The following is a 21,265-nucleotide window of genomic DNA, read 5'->3' as shown; positions in this document are numbered from 1 at the left end:
AAGTGAGGGTTGTGTGTACTACATGCATTTCACATTTTGTTTGATGTCTTTGTGATAAAGCAGTGTTTTTATTACCCCCACCAGAGGACAGGGTATTGCATTTGAGTTTGTTTGTCTGTCTGTCTGCCTGTCTGTTTGTCTGTTTGTCGAATCGAAGATTTTTCAAGTATATTGGTTGGTCTTGTGCGTTATTCTGTCTGTTTGTCCATTTTTCTGTCTGTCTGTTTGTCTTTATGTCAGTCGCCTACAGGTCACAATTTTCAACCAACCTTCAAGAAACTTCACCAAATGGTTGAGATGGTCATAAACAAGAAGCCCATTGTTTTGGGGGTCAAAAGGTCACCAACTTTGTCAAATTTCGAAAATCCTCAATTTTAATCCGATTGAATTGAAATTTGAAGAGTATTTGCATATCTAGTCACTAAATTCAACCTCCAAGTATTTTTGAGGTCAACATCGGCCAAAAGGTCAACGTAGGCCAACGTAGGCCAAAAGGTAAACATAGGCCAAATTTCTAAAATCCTCAATTATTATCCGATTAACTTGAAATTTGAAGAGGATTTGCATAGCAGGTCATTGAATTCAATCACCAATTATTCTTGAGGTCATCATAGGCCAACAACTTATTTTAGGGATTTCGCAAGTATTGTGCTATGCATGACATATATCTTGTTTGTTTGTCTGTTTGTCCGCACAGAATAAATATGATTTTCTCTGCAACCATTGGTCCCATTAACAGGAGATTTTCACCATAGTTGCACCTCCTCCTGAGAAAAAATGTAATGATAATTATGATGTCATAGGTCACGTGGTACGGGCGCCATCTTAGAAAAACCAAAAAATGTTGCACCTCTATTTCTCCGAAAGCTCTGCATAGAAAAAATTTAGACATGGCTCATTGTAAAGAACTTTCCATGGGGAATAACATATGTTAATGATGATGTCGCAGGGTCCTCCATTATGACGTCATAATTCGACAAGTAGAAAACTTCATCCGATCAAGATGAAATTTATTGAACGTCATCTCGGGATAAATTGGTGGAGAAAAAAAACAACCGATTACGTCATCAGTCACGTGGTTCTGCCGCCATATTTGTTTTAACGCAAAAGCTTTAAAAAACACCAAAAGCATGTCCTGGTGAGGGTCTGCAATCTCTGATTGCTCTTTCTTGTTTATTTTGTATTAGGCTGTAACATTAGAATTTGAGCTTCGACTCGTATTCGTACCTCCCTACCAATGATGGTAAACATATAATCTTATCGTCTTTCAGGTGATACAAGTCAGAAACAAACATGTAAAAAAAAAAACAAGGAATGGAATCCCCCAAAAAACAATCAAGCAAGGTAGGAAGGAACGACAAGGCAGGAATGACACCACAACACAACACCACAATCCTTTTGCGGATTGCCATCACGACATATTTCGACATTTTTGTTATGTGGCAATAGTAACAATTATTGTATGAAGATGTATATATTCGGGATAGTTGTAGATTTGTAGTATAGGTTGTTGTAATTGTGTATTTTATTTGTTGTGGGATTGAGACAGAAAAATCTCAAAAGACGTTTTTATTTTCTTACAATTTTTTAAGTGATTCTTCACCATTGGGAGATAGGGCCAAAAACTATACGTAGCAGGATATCTCAAAAAGATGTGGACGGATGATTTTGATTAAATGTGATTCTGTATTGTGATTTTCTGGTCTACTCCATGATAAAAAACCAGAAACTGTTCACCTGGTGGAGGTATGCTCTCTACTGAGTGCCGTTCTAGTTGTAGATGCAATCAGCTCTTGCGACTTATTTAGCTGCTTCATGGTTATGGCATTGATCAAGCTCTCCAGATTCCAAGGTATCAGTCTCAAAGGAATTCGTCTGGAAGCAGTTGGAGTTCCTCAGCTTATATGGAGTTCCTCAGCATCTTGTGACAGTCCCGGGATGTAATTCATCCGACAGCCTCCAGGGATCCTTCTGGTTGAATGTTAAGCATTGCCTGCGTATGGAGCTTTTCAAACGCAGTGCGGGAAGCGGCCGCAGGAAACGCGAGACAGCAGAACATACGAATACATGGACAGTCACCATGGTTTGCATTGCAATGGAAAGGTGCATGGAAATGGGAATGGAGGTAAGTCGAAATAAGCTAACAGATGCCATTTCCTCCAGCCAAATAACCTCCATTTCATAACAATGAATCGAACCATAATCTTCTTCTTTATCTTTTTTTAACAGCCACAATTATTCCCATGTTCTTGAGGGGTTGGCCAGGAGAATTATTTGGCCCATTATTTAGCTCGTCAGAATTATTTGGCTTGTCAGGCCTGACGTTTGACTAAGTGGTCAGAGAAGGAATTTATAATTTGTTCAAGGTGTCGGCTTTTCTTTTTTTTGCGAAGTTCGGCTTTTGTTCAATTTATAATTTGTAGCTTCGCGAAGGACACCGTGGGATCTTTGACCTCCACCAACTCACCAACTAAGGCCGCGAGATGAGACACCCAGGTTAACCCCCACCCAAGGGACAGCACACACAATGATGAATCAATCTGCCTGTGAAACACCGGGCCGATGGTTTATTGTTAGGTTGAGGTTTGAACCCAGGTTAGACAGCTTAGAGGTGAGTGCACATACCTCTACAGTCTAGACTATAGGGTCGAGGCCATCCTGTAAGCCAAATTGACCCATCACTCATGTTCTACATGAAAAATAATGAAACTTTTGACCCACAAGTCTTGCACGTTTTCCCTTCTTGCACATTACACTTCCTTTTTTTTTATTTCTCCATGCTTTCCTTAACCTAATACCTTGCGTAATATGGCCATCACAATTGAGTGTCAAGGCTTAGTTAGTTGCCAACTTTATACTACTTTTGGCGGTAAACTATCGCTTTTTGTATACTTGAACAGCCTACCAATTGTATTACTACCTGGAACAACACTCGGTAGAGAGCAAACCTCCGCCAGGCTGAACAGTTTACGTTTTGTATCCCACTGATAGGCCAGATCTGGATCCGAAACTTAACCAAAATCAAATGGGCTTGTTCTTGTCCAGTAACCAACTCATCCACCTAGTTTTGTCATAGCTCATCCACAACCTTTTGAAGTATCATGCTATAAATCGATTTTGGCCCCATCTTTCAATGGTGAAGAGTCACTTGAAAAATTAAAAGTTTCTCGCATCCGGATCCGGATTTTAACGAAAATTGAATCAATTCGCCCTTGGCATTCACCCAACCTGTCCAACAAGTTTTACCAGAATCCGTCCACAACTATTTGAGATATAGTGCTCACAGAAAAACAGACAGACAGATAGTGGTGAAAACATAACCTCCATCCACCTTCAAAAAATACCGCTTTCACCAAATAATATCTCGTCGAAGTTTTTCATAGATTTTCATGTTATGACAAGGTTTCTGTCGGCCTTTGGACAGTTTCCGTCGATCCTGCATGAAAAATCATAACCGTTATCTCATTGCGTTTGATTGGCGACAGCCGCTATTCAAAGTACGTGGCAGCCAATGACAAATGCTGTCCCATTTACAAGCATTGTCCCACGAAACGTTGGATGTTTCTCATTGGTTGACTGACATGATATAACTTAGAACCAGGATTTCCAGACGTAAGATAATTATTGTAAACGATAAATAAACGATAAATTCTGACAAGTCCAAAAAGTACTGGACCTTCGATTTCCAGTTTACATTTCACAAAGTTTTTCTTACTCTGGTGTGCAGTTTCACCCATGAAAACACTGGATGCTGGGATGAGAACATCGGAATGTTCTCATCATTTTGACCTAAAACAGTTGCTTTCCCAATTCAATAAGGCACTATGCAATTGCTGTTTCATTTTCAAATCAATCAGATGAAAAATGACAATTTTAGAAATTTGACCTTAGGATGACCTTTGACCTCAAAAGCAATGGGCTTCTTCCTTATGAACAACTCTACCATTTGCTGAAGTTTTGTGAAGATTGGGTTAAAATTGTGACCTGTAGACGATTGACAGACAGACAAACAGACAGAAGGAAAAATCCCTCATGGAGCGACATTTGGCAAAACAGAACAAAGTAGAATGGCACTCAGTAGACCATCCTTTTAATAATAATAATAATAATAATGCATTTATTTTATATAGCGCTTTTCAGGAAGCCCAAAGACGCTTTGACAGAGTGCAAAACATAATGCATAGCAAAACATAAAAACAATTGCAAAAAAAGAAGAATCAATAGGGAAATATTCAAAGCACAAAGGAGGGAGAAGGAGAGGAGATAGTCAGGGGTTAGATGCTTTTGACCTCAAAAATAATTCGTAGTTGAATTCAGTGACCTGATATGCAAATCGTCTTCAAAGTTTAAGTTAATCGGATGAAAATTGACAATTTTAGAAATTCGGCCTGTGTTGACCTTTTGGCCTATGTTAAACTCAAAAATAGTTGGTGGTTGGTTTCACTAACCTGATATGAAAATCCTTTTCACATTTCAAGTCAATCGGATGAAAATTGAGGATTTTAGAAATTCGAAAAAAATTGGTCGACCTTTGGCCTATGTTGACCTAATGACCTATGGTGATCGCAAAAATAGTTGGTGGTTGAATTCAGCTAGTTGATATGAAAATACTATTCAAATTTCAAGTCAATCGGATGAAAATTGAGGATTTTAGAAATTCAAAAAAATGTGGTTGACCTTTGGCCTATGTTGACCTTTTCGTCTAAGCTGATCTCAAAAAGAGTTGGTTCGCCGATATGCCGATATGCAAATTCGCCGATATGAGAATTCAGTTCGCCGATATGTAAAAGAATTCAGTTCGCCGATATGTAAATCCTATTCAAATTTCAAGCCAATCGGATGAAAATTGAGGATTTTAGATATTTGAAAAAAAGTGGTTGGCCTTTGGCCTATGTTGACCTTTTGACCTCAAAGATATATAGGATTTTCTCCGACCACAAACTCTACCGTTTGGTGAAGTTTTGTGAAGATCGGTTAAAAACTGTGACCTGTAGGCAAGTATAAGTGAGCGGACAGACAAACACACAAACCAACAAACAAACATGTATACAAAAAAACCCCCAAAAAAACAAACAAACACAAACAAATACACAAAACGGTGTAATCAACATACTTGCAATTTTTTTTTTTTTTTTTTTTGCCAAGTAACAAACACAAACGGGAGTGATCAACATACTTGCAAAAATTTTTTTTTTTTTTTGCCAAGTAATGAAAAATAACTCATAGAACGACACTTGGCAAAATAGAACAAAGTAGAATGACAGTCGGTAGAGCATCCTTTTGACCTCACAAATAATTAGTGGTTGAATTATGTGACCAGATAAGCAAATCGTCTTCAAATTAAGTGAATCGGAAGAAAATTGACAATTTTAGAAATTTGGCCTAAGTAGTGTAATAATGTTGATCCTGGGACACCTCCAAATTCCCATTGACTTACATGTTAATTACGTGTACTCATGTTTCAGTCATAGCACTTTAATCCTGGGACACCTCCAAATTCCCATTGACTTACATGTTAATTTTCCTCTCTCCTCATTAACCCAAAGCACCTCTATTTCTCTCACCCTGTTCTTTACGAACCTTCTCACCTTTTGACATGCTATCCTTATTCATTAGACCACTTAAACACCTGTGATCCTTCTGACCTTATGGACCTTTTAACCTTTTACTCTTAATATCATCTGGTGAATATAACCCACTCAAACATCGACCCGACAAATATTTGTTTATGTGTGGGAAATAATTTAATTCTCCTACAACTCTCTTCACCGTCTAATATATTGACAAAGTATATGTTTGAGTTTGGTTCTTTTTCAAGATATTTTAACTGAGTTAAAATAAAATGATGAACCTCCCTCAATGTTCTTGTTTGGGTGCCTCCAGTGCCACATACCATTTTTAAATTAAAGTATATATTTTCCTGACAACCATTAAAGTTTTCCGTCCACTCAAAAATATTTCCATCTTTTTTACCCAACTCACCAGTATTTAAATTAATTCTCTTATTTGTTTTGTGAACTTTTTTACCAGTTGCCTTTTCAATTATACCTATTTGATATTTTTCACATTCATTATGTTTTCCATTTATATACCAAGGTTGATTACACCTCCACTCTTTAGTCTGGTTGATACTTGGTTCTATCATTTATATATTAATAAAAAAGGCGGCGGTAGCCCTTAAAATCCCTAACCCCATTAGCTTATCACTTATATATATCTTATCACTTATATATATCTTATCACTTATATATATCTTATCACTAATATATATATCACTTATATAGATCTTATCACTTATATATATCTTATCACTTATATACTTATATAACCATAAGGGAGACTATCAATCCCATTTTCTAAAATAAACCTCTTATCATCAAAAGCTCCTAATGCTTTCTTATTTATCTCTTCTGTATATAATTGATGTTAAAACTTCTTATTCCATTAATCTTTCTAAACTCTTCTTTCTTTGTTGTTAAACAGTTATAATAATCCTTAAAGTTTATTGTTTCTTTGATAACATTTTTCTTTACACCTTTTAACTTCTTATCAGTCTTTTCAACGTTATTCACAATATATTTATAAGCATAAGCCTTGGACCTCAATCCCACAAATTCACTCATAACATTTCCTCCTAATTCATCCTTGAACTTTCCAATCACCTTTTTATTTTTAGAAGAGAACAACTCACTCTCTGGACTATAATTACTTGTATCATAGATATTAATGTCCTTTTTCATGTCTGAATAAACATCATCAGTATTAATTTTCAAAATAAAACTATCTGTATCCATATAAAGTAGATTAACATCATTTTGATATTTCTTCCTCAAGTTATTATAAAAGTAATCATACATTAATGACTTTGACAAATCAAGAATTGATGTTCCAATATAAATAGGTTTGTCCATTTCAATACTCTCTTTAATCAAATGGATCGCACAAAAGTTCTCAGTAAAGACCTCAACTCTCGTAAAACTCGGTCTATTAATTAATTTTGATGCTTGTTTCCAAGATGTTGATAGTCTGATATTTTGTCTTTTCCTCACATTTTCCATGGTCTTACCAAAGACCGCATTATTCATCAATTTATAAAAGTCTTTCTCAAAATCTGTTTTTGACTCTGTTCTTCTTTGTGTATTAAAATCAATGTACCCTTTTAACCAATAACTTTGATTGAACTTTAGAATCCTATGTATCTTTTCAACACGGAGACCCTTTGAAAGACATTGTCTCAAATTTCTTTGATGAAGAACATAATTTTTCTTGTTGTATAGTGTTGTTAGAAGCTTCTCTGACGCTTTACCCTTTACATTAAATGATTGTTGATAATCACTTAACCACTCATTCTTTGGAATTTCCTTTTCACAAGCAAATGGGAGATCTTTGTGTAGGTTATGGAGTTCCTCTGGATATTTCAAATCAACTTCAAAATAATAACCAACCTTTGAATCATCCAATTCTTTTTGTGTAGAGATACATACATCTTGTAAAACCTTTTTGTAGTCTTTTTCCTTTACCCATCTAAGTTTTCCATAAGGAAGAGCCTGAGACATTGCCCAACCATACAAGTTATTTGAGTCATAGTACATTAAGTAAGAACTCTCTTTTGTTGAATCATAATTTGGAAGATATTTGTTATTTACTTTTGTATATCTCTTTGAACAGACTTGTGAAATTCCACCTCTTTTTGACTTTTCAATCATCAAGAGCATGTCAACATCTGTTATTAAATCCAAATTTGTTTTGTCATTTTCAACATCGCGCTCCAAGCAAGACCAGGAGCAGTGTAATAGTGAGCAGGATCCAATCCATATCCAGAATGACAGATTGTTCTGAAAGCCTCAAAGACATCAGCTAGAAGAAGAACATCAGTTTTGAGATACAAATCATGATACTCACCAAGATTCTTGATGTTATATTTTTTCCAAACATTTTGTGCGTGTACATAATCTTTATCAGGTATATGACTATTATTTAATTTATTATATAAATTTTCTTTTGAAGGAATTTGTGTTTCATTGAATCTCTCAAATGAGTCCATATAGTCATAGGGATAAATTCCCTTTTGTGTTAGTAAATCTTTGTCTGAAAAATACTTTGAAAGACATGGAAACTCTTTTAGATTTTGAACCAAGTTAGCCAATGGACTTGCCATGAATTTAAATGTATCAAGAAATCTGATATGAGTAATAGGAGATGTGTGAATTGTTTTTGTGAATGAAATGTATTTCTGATCCGTGTTTGGAATTGCTGAGATACTTCCAGAAGTCTTTGAGAGTTCCTTGATAAATAGATGTGTATCATAATGAGCGTTGTTATGAAGAAAGACAGGAATGAAAGAGGGGAGTTGATAATTAATATTACAACTTTGATGAGCCGGACCTCTATATTTACCAGTGAGATGACAATGGTCTCTAACCTTTAGACCTTTACCAATTTTCTTCTCACAAATATGACAGGCAGCCTTTGGATGTCTAAATTCTCTTTTTTCTTTACTTGTTAAGGACATTGGTTTATTGGTTTCTCTCATTATCTTGGTTAATCGAACACAGTCTTTTTCTAGTCGTTTCACAAACTCCTCTGGGGTATTTGAGCCTCTATACTCCTCTAACTTGTAATATTCATCACCAACGGATGATTTGATATAATAACAAAAACCGCAAGGAGTATGTTTTTGATATTTATTTGTGTATGATTGTTTTGGATCTGGAGAAGCAGTATCTATTTTTTCTAGAATACTTTCAAAATCAGCATATATAACAAATGGATGTTTTATTGTTTTCTTTTCATCTTTGAATGAAATCTTTGAGCCTTCTTTCGGCATTTTAATTACCGTTGATTTATGTTCACCACAATAATTTGAGTGTTTATCCAATCTTTCTTGTGTATTGAAGAAGTTAAGACAACGTGTACAAATATATATTTTATTTGTTCTTTCACATACTTGTGTACGAACCAATTTAGAAAGATCTTTGATGTATGTATAATGTGAATTTTCCTCTGAATTAAAATATAGAAGATTAATATGAGTTTGTTTACAATTGTCAGAAAGCTTTAAAACCTGAATGTTGTTTGTTTCTGTTTGACCATAAACATTAACTGATAAATTATTCATCTTTTCAAATTTAGGAATATCATTTAAAGCCATAGGAAACTTTAGATCTTTCGTATTTAATGTATTCTCATATTTTTTATAATGAGATACTCTTTCACCATGAAAATGTGGAGGATGTAAGTGTGCTAGAATAGACCAGAGAAAACATTTATTATCTTTATTTTTGATATTGATAACTGCTTTTCTATTTTTGATAACACTGGGTAAATCAATGTAAGAAGAAGCTTTTAGAGGATCTGATTTAAGAATATGAATGTCTATGTAAATAATCTTTCCTATATTGAATCCACTTCCTACGATTGAATTATCCACATCTTGCTCTTGTTTAATAAGTTCATCATAGACTCCTGATGTTTTAAAATCTTGATATGAAGATATAAAGTGTGGCTCAGTTCTCATGTATGGTGCATCTATAACTCCTTCATCCTTTGTCATTTCTAATTTTACTCCCATATAAAATTTAAGTGGTTTCATTTCCTTTAGTGTTTTTTCAATCAACGTTTGAACAGCAGGTTTAACTATTTCTACAGCATCAACTATAGACTCTGGTTCAGGAGGTTTGAAGTTAAAGACTCTTATTTTAATATGTCCTTTGAATGCTCCATCAGAGTTTTTAGTTGTGATAAAATTTGATAAATGTAGATTTGTTTTAAGATGTATTTTGAAGCCTTTCTTGAGGATATTTTTATTACATGTAGAACAGTGTTTTGTTTCAGGTGGAAGAGGGGAAAGTTTGTTAAAAATGTTGTATGTATGTTTTGCGGTGAGAATATGTTGTTTATAATATTTTACTTCCTTCTCGCAAGTATCACAATAAACCATATTTATAGCGTGAGAAAACGTGGTGTTTTATATATATCACTGTACTTAAAGTAAAACACTTTTGAGCTTTACAGCTCCTTTTTATATATCGCTGTACTTAAACTAAAACACTTTTTCACTCAGAATCATCTGAGCCATAACTATCACATGAATACTCAGAATCATCTGAGCCATAACTATCACATGAATACTCAGAATCATACTCAGAGTCATCAATAAAGCTACTCTCATAACTATCATCTGAGTTCAATGAAGTACTTTTAGGTGGCGGTTGTGGCTGTGGATAACAAATTAGTTTGGCATCTTTAAGCTTGAACGTCTCTATTTCAATTGTTTTAAGAACTTCAGTCTTGATTATGAGATCCAAACTCGCTGATGATTCAACATTCTTAACAATTTTTTTAAGATACAAAAGCCATACAATACTATGTCGAATTGAACTTGGAAGTTCCTTTTTTATTTCTTCAACCGCAGCTTCTTTAACACTATATGTTGTCATTGGATTAAACAAAGGAAGAAGGTCTTCATCCAGTATATTGTTAATCTGGTTTACAACACTTGTTGTGATCATTTTTTCATTATAAGGAGTACAAACACATTCTGTCAATTTATTGGCCTTTATCTTTGTCATGATAAAATCTTCCAATGAAATAATAAAATCTTCACTGCTGTATTGACTCATATTTAATTAGCAAGAAAAATATTCCCATCAATATCTATATACTTTCTTTCATTAACAGATTCAATCTCTACAATTTTTATATCAAAAGTTATCTTTAAATAATCTCTAACTATCATAGAACGAAATGACATTTCACCAGAAATATTAACATCATTCATTTTACTTAGATCTACACCCTTTGGATTATTAAAGAAAATACAAATGTCTCCTCTAGAATTATTAATGGTCTTGTCATTCTTTTTCAAAGTATCACTATCGATCACTTTTTCAAGCTTTGAATAAATTGCCAGGAGTAGAGGAGAAACTTTTGTTAGATTTACTTTAATGGATGTCTTTCCAGGTATAATTAGAGCTCTTCCTTTAAATGAAATAGAGGGACTCATGTTATTTTCCATAACTGGTTTTACCCAAAAATTTCCATATTTATCTTTGTTCAATTTAACATCTTTGACATATTTTTTCTATATCTTCCACCGAAGTAGAGATTGATTGAAATTTGTCTTTTGTGTTTTGAAACATTGTATTTATTAGTTAAAAAAAACTTGCGTTTAGTTTAAGTAAAAATTAACTATATAAATATGATAGAAGGATATTTAGAATTTCCAGACTCTCCATCTATCTATAATTCCAGTAATCTCTGTACGTTTGTACGTCTGTACGTCTGTTTGTCTGTGACCGCTGTTTCTCGACAACCACGGGTCCGATATACTTTTAACTTGCCAGGTATATTGCTGGGGACCCGAGGATGTGCCTTTTCAAGGTTTCATATTAATCGGACAATTACTTACCGAGCTATGTCCAAAAAACGATTCAACCAATCAGAGAGCAGCGAACGATCGCGTGTGCCGAACGTGGAGGACACACTCTGCCTCGGATGGCACATTTGAGAGCGTATTCATTTATTTCACGTTTGCAAACTATGTTGGCGTTAAACTATGTTTTAAAACTAATAAAACCGAATTTGCGATTCATTCGCTTTCCTGCGCGTTTGTGCACGCGATGGCGATTTCTTTACCAAACTCCGGAAGCCGTTCGCTTTGGACCAAACCATTGCATGTAAATAGAGGGGGGGGATTGTCACCGTACTCGCAAGCCGTTCGCTTTGGACCAAACCATTTCATGTAAATAGAGGGGGGGGATATAATTTTAGATATAGATATAGTACGGGCAATGCCCTAGTATGATAAATTAGAGAATTGTCCGGCTTGTGATAGAAGAGGGCTTAATAATGAGGATTCATATAAACAATGTATTTTCTGTGATTTAATTTTAATTGATGATAAAAAAATATATAGAAAAATATATAACTCTTTTAAATTAGAACCAAAAATGAAATACTTTATAGGATTAATAAGAGAGATGAATGTTAAGTATTATGGTGATAATACACCATTTCTTACAAGGGAAGAGACTATTTGTATTGGGGAAATGTATAAGGGTTTATTGTTATTTATGATTCAAAATAATTTTAATGGAAATGTTAATGCAAGATACTTTATAAATAAAATAATGGATTATCTTAAAATTAAACCTGAACTCAGGATAAAATATGCAGCTTCTAAAATAGCTCAAAAAAAGTTAGATGACTTGTTTTTCAAATATATAAATGAATGATTTTTTACCCGTTTGGGAAAATAAGATAAAATTTAATAACCATAAAAACATTCCAAATTCATTGAGATGTCTAATAGTTGGTTCAAGCGGATGTGGAAAAACCTGTTTACTTATAAAGATGCTCCTTGGTCCTAATTTTTTAGATTATGATAATTTAATAATTTTTACAAAGTCAAGTTTTCAACCCGAGTATCAACTACTCTCACAGGGTTTTAATGCGGGTCTTAAAAAGGAAGACATTATCGGTTTATTTAAACTTCAAAACAAACTAAATGATTATAATATTGAAGATATAATACAATTATTTTGTGATACACAGAAATCAAAATCGAAACCCATAACTTGTATTCTCAGTGATAATACGGATGATATACCTTCACCTCAAGATTTAGATAAATCAAAAAAGAACCTCGTCATCTTTGATGATTGTGTTAATGAGAGAAACCAAACAGTAATGGACAGCTACTATACAAGAGGGAGACATTCTTCTTGTAATTGTATTTATCTTAGTCAGTCATATTTTCAACTCCCTCGACGTTCAATAAGAAACAATGCCAATACTTTTATTTTATTTAAGTTAAATTCAATAGATGTAAATAATTTTTGGAGAGATAATTGCTCTACATTATGTAGTAAGAAGGAATTTGAAAATTATATGAAACACACGATTGGAAAATATAAATATATTGTTGTGAAACAAGATGAGATACTAAATGATATTTTTCAATAAATAAATACAGAAAATGAATACCGAAGAAAGAGCAAGAAAGTTTAAAGAACATCAAGAGTTGGTTTCAAAAGTTGTTAAACAACAGGAAGAGATAAAGAAGAAACGGAGACAGAAACTAACTGGTGAAGAAGCCTTTGAAAGAAAACAAGAGAAATTCTTTAAACCACTTTTGAAAACTCAACACTCACCTGCAGTTCCCACAGTAGAATTTACTCCAAAAAAACTTCAAATGATCAAAGATTTTAGTCAAATGACAGAGCAAGAACTTGGAGAATTAGAATATGATGATGAAGGATTATTTCAGAAACTTGAGGAGGTAAATCAACCCCCTAATTATGTTGTGGAAGCTCTTCAAAACAATGAATATTCGGTGGGTTCAAAAACCAGAGCAGGTCTCATTCCAACAGAAGAACCAGCACAGTTTTATATTGTGAAAGAAAAGGTATTGATATTTAATGATAAATTGGTATTCTTAAGTTCTACTCAACCAAATGTTGAATTAACTCCAAGATTAATGTTTCTTCTAACAAACTCTGGATTAAATGGTTCAAAATATTTTGAGGAACCACTTGATATGGAAAGAGAGGAAGATAGGGGATATATTGATTTACTAAACACACTTGATTATGGAGTTTCTGTTGCTGGTAAAAGGAAGAAGAATGAGAAGGAGAAACATATTATTGATGCTTTAAGTAAGCTTGGTTCGGGTGTTAGCTTTCTTCCAAATGACCCATCGCAATTAGTTAATAGACTATTATTACTGTTGGGTAGTAAGAAGGCTGGAAACAACAATTGTTTTAATGAAGCCTCAGCCATTTTAGACCAGTTGATGAACATGAAAATAATTAATAAATGTCAATACAAAGATATTTTATTAGATATTAAATAAGATGAGAAGCACAATTCTTAGTTTTGATTTTACAACGAGTGATTACACAGCATCATTCCCTTACCCACTACAACTTGACCACACAAAAGAATATGAGGCATCTTTATTGTCGATGGAAACTTATAATACCTTGTTTAATATCACAGAGAAAAACAACAAGTTTAGTTATAATCCAGGAAGTGGATATAAAACTATAACCGTTTCGCCCGGAGCTTACGAGATTTCTCAAATATCTTCAGAAGTCTCCCGCCTTATGAAAGAACAAGGTGATGAACCAAAAAATATTGTAATAACTATTCAAAAACACACTTCAAAATCAACTATTAAACTTAAAAATAATTATAAAGTTGATTTCACGATTGAAAATTCGTTCAGAGAGCTATTGGGTTTCTCTTCAAAAAAGATTGAAACTAACGGGACGTTTTACAGTGATAATGTCATTCAAATATCCTCTGGTATAAATTCAGTATTAATTCATAGTGATTTGATTGATGGTGCTTTTAACGATGGAATAAGAACAAATACAATATTTTCATTCAGTGCATACTCAACCCCGATTGGTTATAAATTTAATATGGAACCAAAAAATCTTGTCTATTTACCTGTGTCAGGAAAAACCATATACAGAGTAAATTTTAGGATAACCGACCAAGATAATCGTATGATATCCTTTAATGATGAAATTATATCCATCAGAATTCACCTACGTGAAGTTTTTCAATAAATAAATAATGGTTATTGTGAGAAAACACGAGTTGGGAAAATATAAAATAATTACAGGGGAGGGCATGTTCCTTTCACCATACTATACAAGGTATGTGGGTAAAGGATACTATAAACCTAAGAGACAACGAGGTGTAGGTCATCAATTTCGAAATAAAGGAGATGGGATAATTGATACTCTAATGGGTATTGGTTCAACCATCCTTAAACATAAAGATCTAATTGGTTCAACTGCTTCTGCCGTGGGTTCAGTTGCGGGTGCTATAAAGAGTATAAAAGATGCTCAAAAGGAGTCTCATAAATTACAAACAATCAAAGAAATAAAAAAAGGTAAAACTCAACTATCTTCACAAGAACGACAAAAAATCATTAAAATACTTGGGTCAGGGTTTCAACAATTTTAATGCTATATAAATACAAGTATGGAAGCGATTGATAGTATCTATGATTTGGATGATACGATTATCATTTCAAACTCCACTAAAAAGGAAGATTATTTTAAGGTGAATGCTATAACAGGAATCGACTGGAATTCAAATGGAACAAAAAGTTTTGAAATAAATAATCAACAAACTTACTTGAATATAGCTGATAGTTTCTTGCTGTGTAAATTTAAATTCACTAAGGCTGCGAATAATACTAATGCTACACTCGTAAATGATTTCTTCTGGAAAATGTTTGATAGTGTCCGTCTCTATATTGGAACACAAGAGGTTGAAGCAGTTGATTATGTCGCTGCTACATCTGAAATGATGAAATTTACACTATATTCGTTTAGTGATAGAATGGGTAAGGGAGCTGTTGAAGGTTTTATTCCTGATATGTCAACGGGAACAAATGCTGACCCTGGTTATAGTCAAAGGAAGGCAATGTATAATGATGACACAAAACCAGAGAATAGTTTTACCGTAGCAGTACCTCTGAAAGGTATATTTGGATTTTGTGATTATGACAAAGTTTTGTATGGTCTTAAAATTAGATTTCAACTACAAAGGAATGATAATGTAAATAGGTTGCTTTTTGGGGTTGAAAATGCTTTTGGAGACAACAATAAATTTGTTATTAATGATTTGTGTTGGTATATCAGTGAATATACTCCTAATCTTAAAACGGAAGAGATGTTAAATAGAAGACTTAACTCAAAGAAACCACTGAATGTATCATACCTTAAAAGAAGATGTCAACACGTTAAACTGGAACACACTACCTACACTTGGAATTTGGGTGTACTGGAAGGAAAACCACGATACCTATGGCTCATTTTTAAGAAACCAGATGGAGATGGAGGTACTGATAAGAATAATGCGTTGTGTGATAATGCCAAGGTGAAACAACTTCGGGTTTCTCTTGATGGCACATTTTACCCACGAGATAGATTGGAAATTGATTGGGAAAAAAATGATTATGGGGAAGCCTACAAGTCCTACCAAAAGGTGTGTGAAAGTAATGGTAATAATGATCCTATTTTGGATATGGTTGCGTTTCAAAAACTTTATACAATCTACTCAATTGACCTGAGTTCTCAAAAGGAAACTATAAAGTCTAATAGAGTAGATACTTCTCTGTACATTGAAAGAGGAGAGAATGAAGAAGTTGATGCTTATTGTTTACTTTTGGAGGAAACAGAATTGCAGATTAATACAGATAATGGTGTTATGATTAATATCACATAGGTTTTTTCTCATAAATAAATGGTTGGGGTATATGTTAATCAAATCAATCTTAATAAATTAACATCTTGTATTCAAAATCAAAAGCCTTGTATTATTAATGTTAATACAATTCAAAGAAAAGGAGCTGTAAGAATTGATGTTTTACTCACACACACACAAGTAAAAACACTAAATGATACTGGTTCACTTAAAATTAAAATGACAAAACCTATGTTGAAGAAATATTCAACACGGGAAACGAGTGGAGGATTTCTCCCGTTTCTAATTCCTTTACTTGCTGGTTTAAGTGCGGCGGGAGCATTGACTGGTGGTATTTCAACAGCGGTAAAAACTGCTAACGAAAGGAAGGCACAACTAAAAGCTCAAAAAGAATTGGAAAGACATAACAAGGAGTTGGAGAAACAAATTAGTGGAAGTGGTGTAATTGTGGATTTTACTCACCCACTGCCTGATAAAGTTAGATTGTTGGTTGGAGAAATGCTTTCCTCTATCGCTCAAGCGGGTGTTAAACTAACTAAACGGGGTAATGGATTGTATCTTTCTCATAAATAAATGGATGAATGGTTTAAACAATTTGGAAAGAATACAACGTCAAATATAGAACTAGCTAAGTATTGTAAAATACTAAAAATTGATAATGTGGTTATTTGTATGAGAGATGAATTAATACATATAAATAAGAATACAAAGAATATTATTATGAATTTAGACACACAGAATGGTACTCATTGGGTTTGTATTCATAATGGTCAGGATAAATATTATTTTGATAGTTATGGTATTCCACCACCTGTTGAAGTAATACAATTCTTACAGAATGGTGTTTATCAAACATTCCAAGTTCAAGAAATTAATTCTAAATGTTGTGGTCAATTATGTTTATATGTATTATTTCAACTCAACAATAATGAAAATTTTTATGATATCATTTTTTATCTAATATAAATGACCTATGTTGGAAAAGATGGTTCTATCTTTGGAAAATCCTCTCAGGATATTGATTTATCAAATTATTATACAAAGGCACAGGCTGAACGACAAAAATATAGTATAAGTAAAAATATTAATATGAAGAATACTTATAAATTAATCAATTATCCAAACCCTACAGATGCGAATGACTTGATTAGATTCAGTGATTTATCACAATATATATCTTTAAAGAAAACAGCACGTTTTGTGAAACAAGTAAAATTTACAACCACAACACCTGGTTATACTAACCATACACCTTTCCTCATTGAATTTAACCACCGACTTACAATTGAATTTTATAAAGAAGGACATATAGTTAATATGAGAATTAATAAATGGGGGTATGATATGTCTGATTTCGGGTATAATTGGTATTTTTCAATAAACTTAGAAGACCTACATGATTTGAATCAGTCTCGTAAAGAAGAATATTATCCACTTGGTGAGGATGAGGAGTTATGTGGAAGTACAATTAGTAAACAACGAATACATGATTTTAAGAATAAAAAATCATATGACAGCAAAACAATAGTTTATATAACAAAGAAGGATGGTAATGAGATAAGGATAGAAAGCCGAGGAATACAAACCGATTTGGTAGTGGGAAGATGGGGTGGTATTACCTGTCATAATATTAATCTCACATATATTTCTGATACATAAATGGCAGGAAGAAGACTACAAGAGAATTATAATTTTTGTATTCAGGGATACCTACAAGAAAAGGGGGCTCGGTTTTACATACCATACGAATTGTAACATATCCATGGACATTTTGTTATTAAAAACTGGCCTTATACTGATATTGTCAAACCCACAAATAGAGACTTGTTAAAAATATTAAATAAAAATGAACTTCTCAAAGTTATGAAATATAAAACTCTTTTAGAAATCGTCAACAAATCTTATTGGTATCCTATTATGAAAAAAATAATTATAGATACAAGAATATCTGAAAATCCAGATGAGTACATGTATAATATTCTTTGGGGCTCAAGCTCAAGGGTAGCAAGGGAAGGAGTTGAAGAAGAGAAGGAGGAAAGAGAGAAGGAGAAGGAGGAGAAGGAGGACAGGGAGGAAAAGTATAAAAAGATGGAAATCAGTGAGATTCGTAAAAGATTGAATGTATTACAGCAAATAAATCAATCTCAACGCACCGAAGAGGAAAATAAAGAAAGAATGACTCTTGTGAAGATATTGGTTTTAAAAACGGCTGAGATGAGTTCAATTTCAGGGAGGAGATTTACACGAGAAAGTGGGGAAGAAGAAGAAGAAGGAAAAGATTATGTGGTTGATGATGCTATTGACTTTAGTTAGTTTTTATTTGTAAATAAATGGAGGAGAGAGTGAAGGCATTCCTGAGGATTCTTTGTGTTTTAAAAATTAAGATAGAAATGTATATTGTTACGGACACGACTTAGATGTTATGATGGGCCGAGCGGAATGGCCGCCGTGTTCACACAGTTTACCCGATTACACTCGAACGTTGGCCGAATCGCGCTATGCTAAATCAATGAAGGAAAGGACACAACGGCTGGGATTAAGGCAACGACACAAGGGGTACAGTTCTCAAGACCTCCGGAGGAGGATATAATATTGGTTATGCAGAACGGTTAGATTACACGGCAAGAGGTAAAGCACAGCAAGATGGGCACTTAGACACAGTCTTATCTTATTCCCGACAGACCACAGACAAACGGGACAAGACTGACTCACACAGGGATTGATGGCAAGGAAGGGCAGGCAGTCGATAGCTCAAGGTGCACCTTGGCTCAGGGGCAGAATCGACCCGGTCCGGTCGAGAGATGCGGGGAGGTATCGTCGCGCTGGAGGTGGAGTCCTTTTCTCTCCAAGCTGAGGCGCATCTGACGTCACCTCCGTCTTCCTGCGCATGTCCAGCGGGGAGTGACATGCCCTCGGCTCGTTAGCTCCGCCCCAGATGGAATCGGTCCGCCGCTTCTTATTGGGTGCGGGGGGTTACCGGGCTCCGCCCTTGACGAGGAGCTGACAGTGAGCCCCTGCGTGGTAACCCCGTCGGAGCACATGTTCAATGGCGGCTAACCAAGCCGGAGTGAGGACGCACACTCCCCGCGCCGCCGCCGCCGCTGTTGTTGTTGTTGGTGTTGTTGTTCCATGAGGAAGAGATGCGGGGAGGTATTGGGAGGTCCTAAACTTACTAATGGTGCCATACAATCACATTCTGGTGCAACGAAGAGTCAGAATTAATGGAAACGAGTCCTTAACTGACATAGACTAAGAATAACTAGCAAGATGTCCTATAGTTGTCTACGTGAGATGCGGTGAACCTGGGTGCGACATTTAATGGGGGAAATAGGGGAAGGTCGGTTCTACAGAGTGTTGTTTACAGACAATGGGACTAGGGAATGGGGGATTGGGGATAGTTGGGGAGTATTGGGGAAATAGGGGAATATTTACAAGCGGATATGGATGGAGGCCAAATCCCATATCCGCAACATTGCACCCTTCTCTACCTCGGGGCGTCCCGACCCGATAAATTTTTACTTACTTTAGTGTGGCACTCAGATGTAGTTCCCTCTACTATTAACTCAACCCTGAGTGCGACAGTTTTACAGATGTTCACAAATGAGTAAATATGTCCCCCTGCGACGTTGCACCCTTCTCCTCACAGAAACACACCCACAGGATAACCGAATCGCGGAAAGAATCCTCAAACTAAACATACAGCCGGTAGGGAGCATTATTTACACAAGACTACACTGATATTTACACTACGATCCAGGACCTGTTTTTGGAGGAACACATGCAGATGTTATGCATAGAGAGAGCACGCATGCCAGCATCGATACACCAACCCACGAGTGCCCTGTGGCCTTATGGCCTTTAATAATGTGCAGAGCACCCCATCCAAGCACCAAAAGCACCACCCCATCATGTACAGTCAGCACCATCCGGTGCACCAATAAAGTGTTCAACGTCACCGGTGGTGTCGCAGCCGGCCGATGTTCTGCCGCTGGTCTTGCCTTCCTGAAGTGCACTTGGCCTTCTGGCTTCTTTCAAAAATAAAGAAAGGCGCCAACCGCGTCCATTTCTGTATTGTGGTGTCAGGGGGCCAACTAAAAGTGGTTCACCTGTATGGCATAGGTGCCACGTTGACCCATAGGTCCATCAACGGGTGGTGCTTGCCCGCAAGAGAACTGCGGTCCATGGTGGGCGGCCACAAAAATTGCGGTCCATATGGTGTATCGATCCAGGCAGCAAGCAGCGAAAGTACAGGCCCACAACTGCGGAGCCAGCACCTCTCTCTCCTCTCTCTCTGCCCCAAAGCCAGATCCTCGGAGGTGGGAGACAAAAGAAAAGACAAGTGAGTAAGGTGGTAAGGGCGCAAAAGTGCACGCAATATAAGGTAATGCACACTGGGGGCACATGGGAACCAGGTGAGACAGGTACGTTCCTACCGTACGCCCCACCCCCACCAGGTAACCTACATTGCCCCTCCCTTACCCCTTACTGTATCCACAAAACACAACACTACCCATAAACATCTACTTTACAAATCAACAAACGTCCCTACTGTCTTCCCCGTTCCTCCCATAAACCAAATTCGTCTTCTCTCCCTCCTAACCAATCAAATTTGCCATCTCCAACTCAACATCAAAATTTGCCATCACCAATTCATCATCAGTCCCTCCTAAGGAGGGAGAGATGGAATCACCCCAATGTCTCATCCACGTCGTGATGCGTCTCACAAATCCAACAGCAATTCTCATTTCCTGCAACACAGAACAAAGGAACACAGGTGTGGAGTCATCATCATCACCTCAGGTAAGTGGCTGCGTATGTTGCGACAGGTTCATCAATCCTAACTATTTCCTAAATGACTTTAACAACTTTACATTACCCGGGGTCTTTCTCCTGCCAAACCATTGGCCCTCTTACACTATGGGTTCTAAAAACCAATTCCCATTGACCAAACAGTGGTGCTTTTCAATTTGGGGTCTCACTCCCCCGATTCATCTCCCGGTGCCCTCGCACAATTTCTGGGCTGTGACGTGTAGCT

General features: G+C 35.6%; 1 protein-coding gene across 1 annotated transcript in view; it reads right to left on the bottom strand.

Annotated features, from left to right (window-relative positions):
- LOC137434981 (bactericidal permeability-increasing protein-like) overlaps nucleotides 1-21,265 on the bottom strand; it is a 97,994-nt gene that overhangs the window by 59,014 nt on the left and 17,715 nt on the right. The window lies entirely within an intron of this gene.

The sequence above is a fragment of the Myxine glutinosa genome, chromosome 9, assembly GCF_964187855.1.
Source record: "Myxine glutinosa chromosome 9, kmMyxGlut1.1, whole genome shotgun sequence".
Lineage (NCBI taxonomy): Eukaryota > Metazoa > Chordata > Myxini > Myxiniformes > Myxinidae > Myxine > Myxine glutinosa.
The sequence above is the reverse complement of the archived record's forward strand: the minus strand, read 5'-3'. Positions and strand labels throughout refer to the sequence as shown.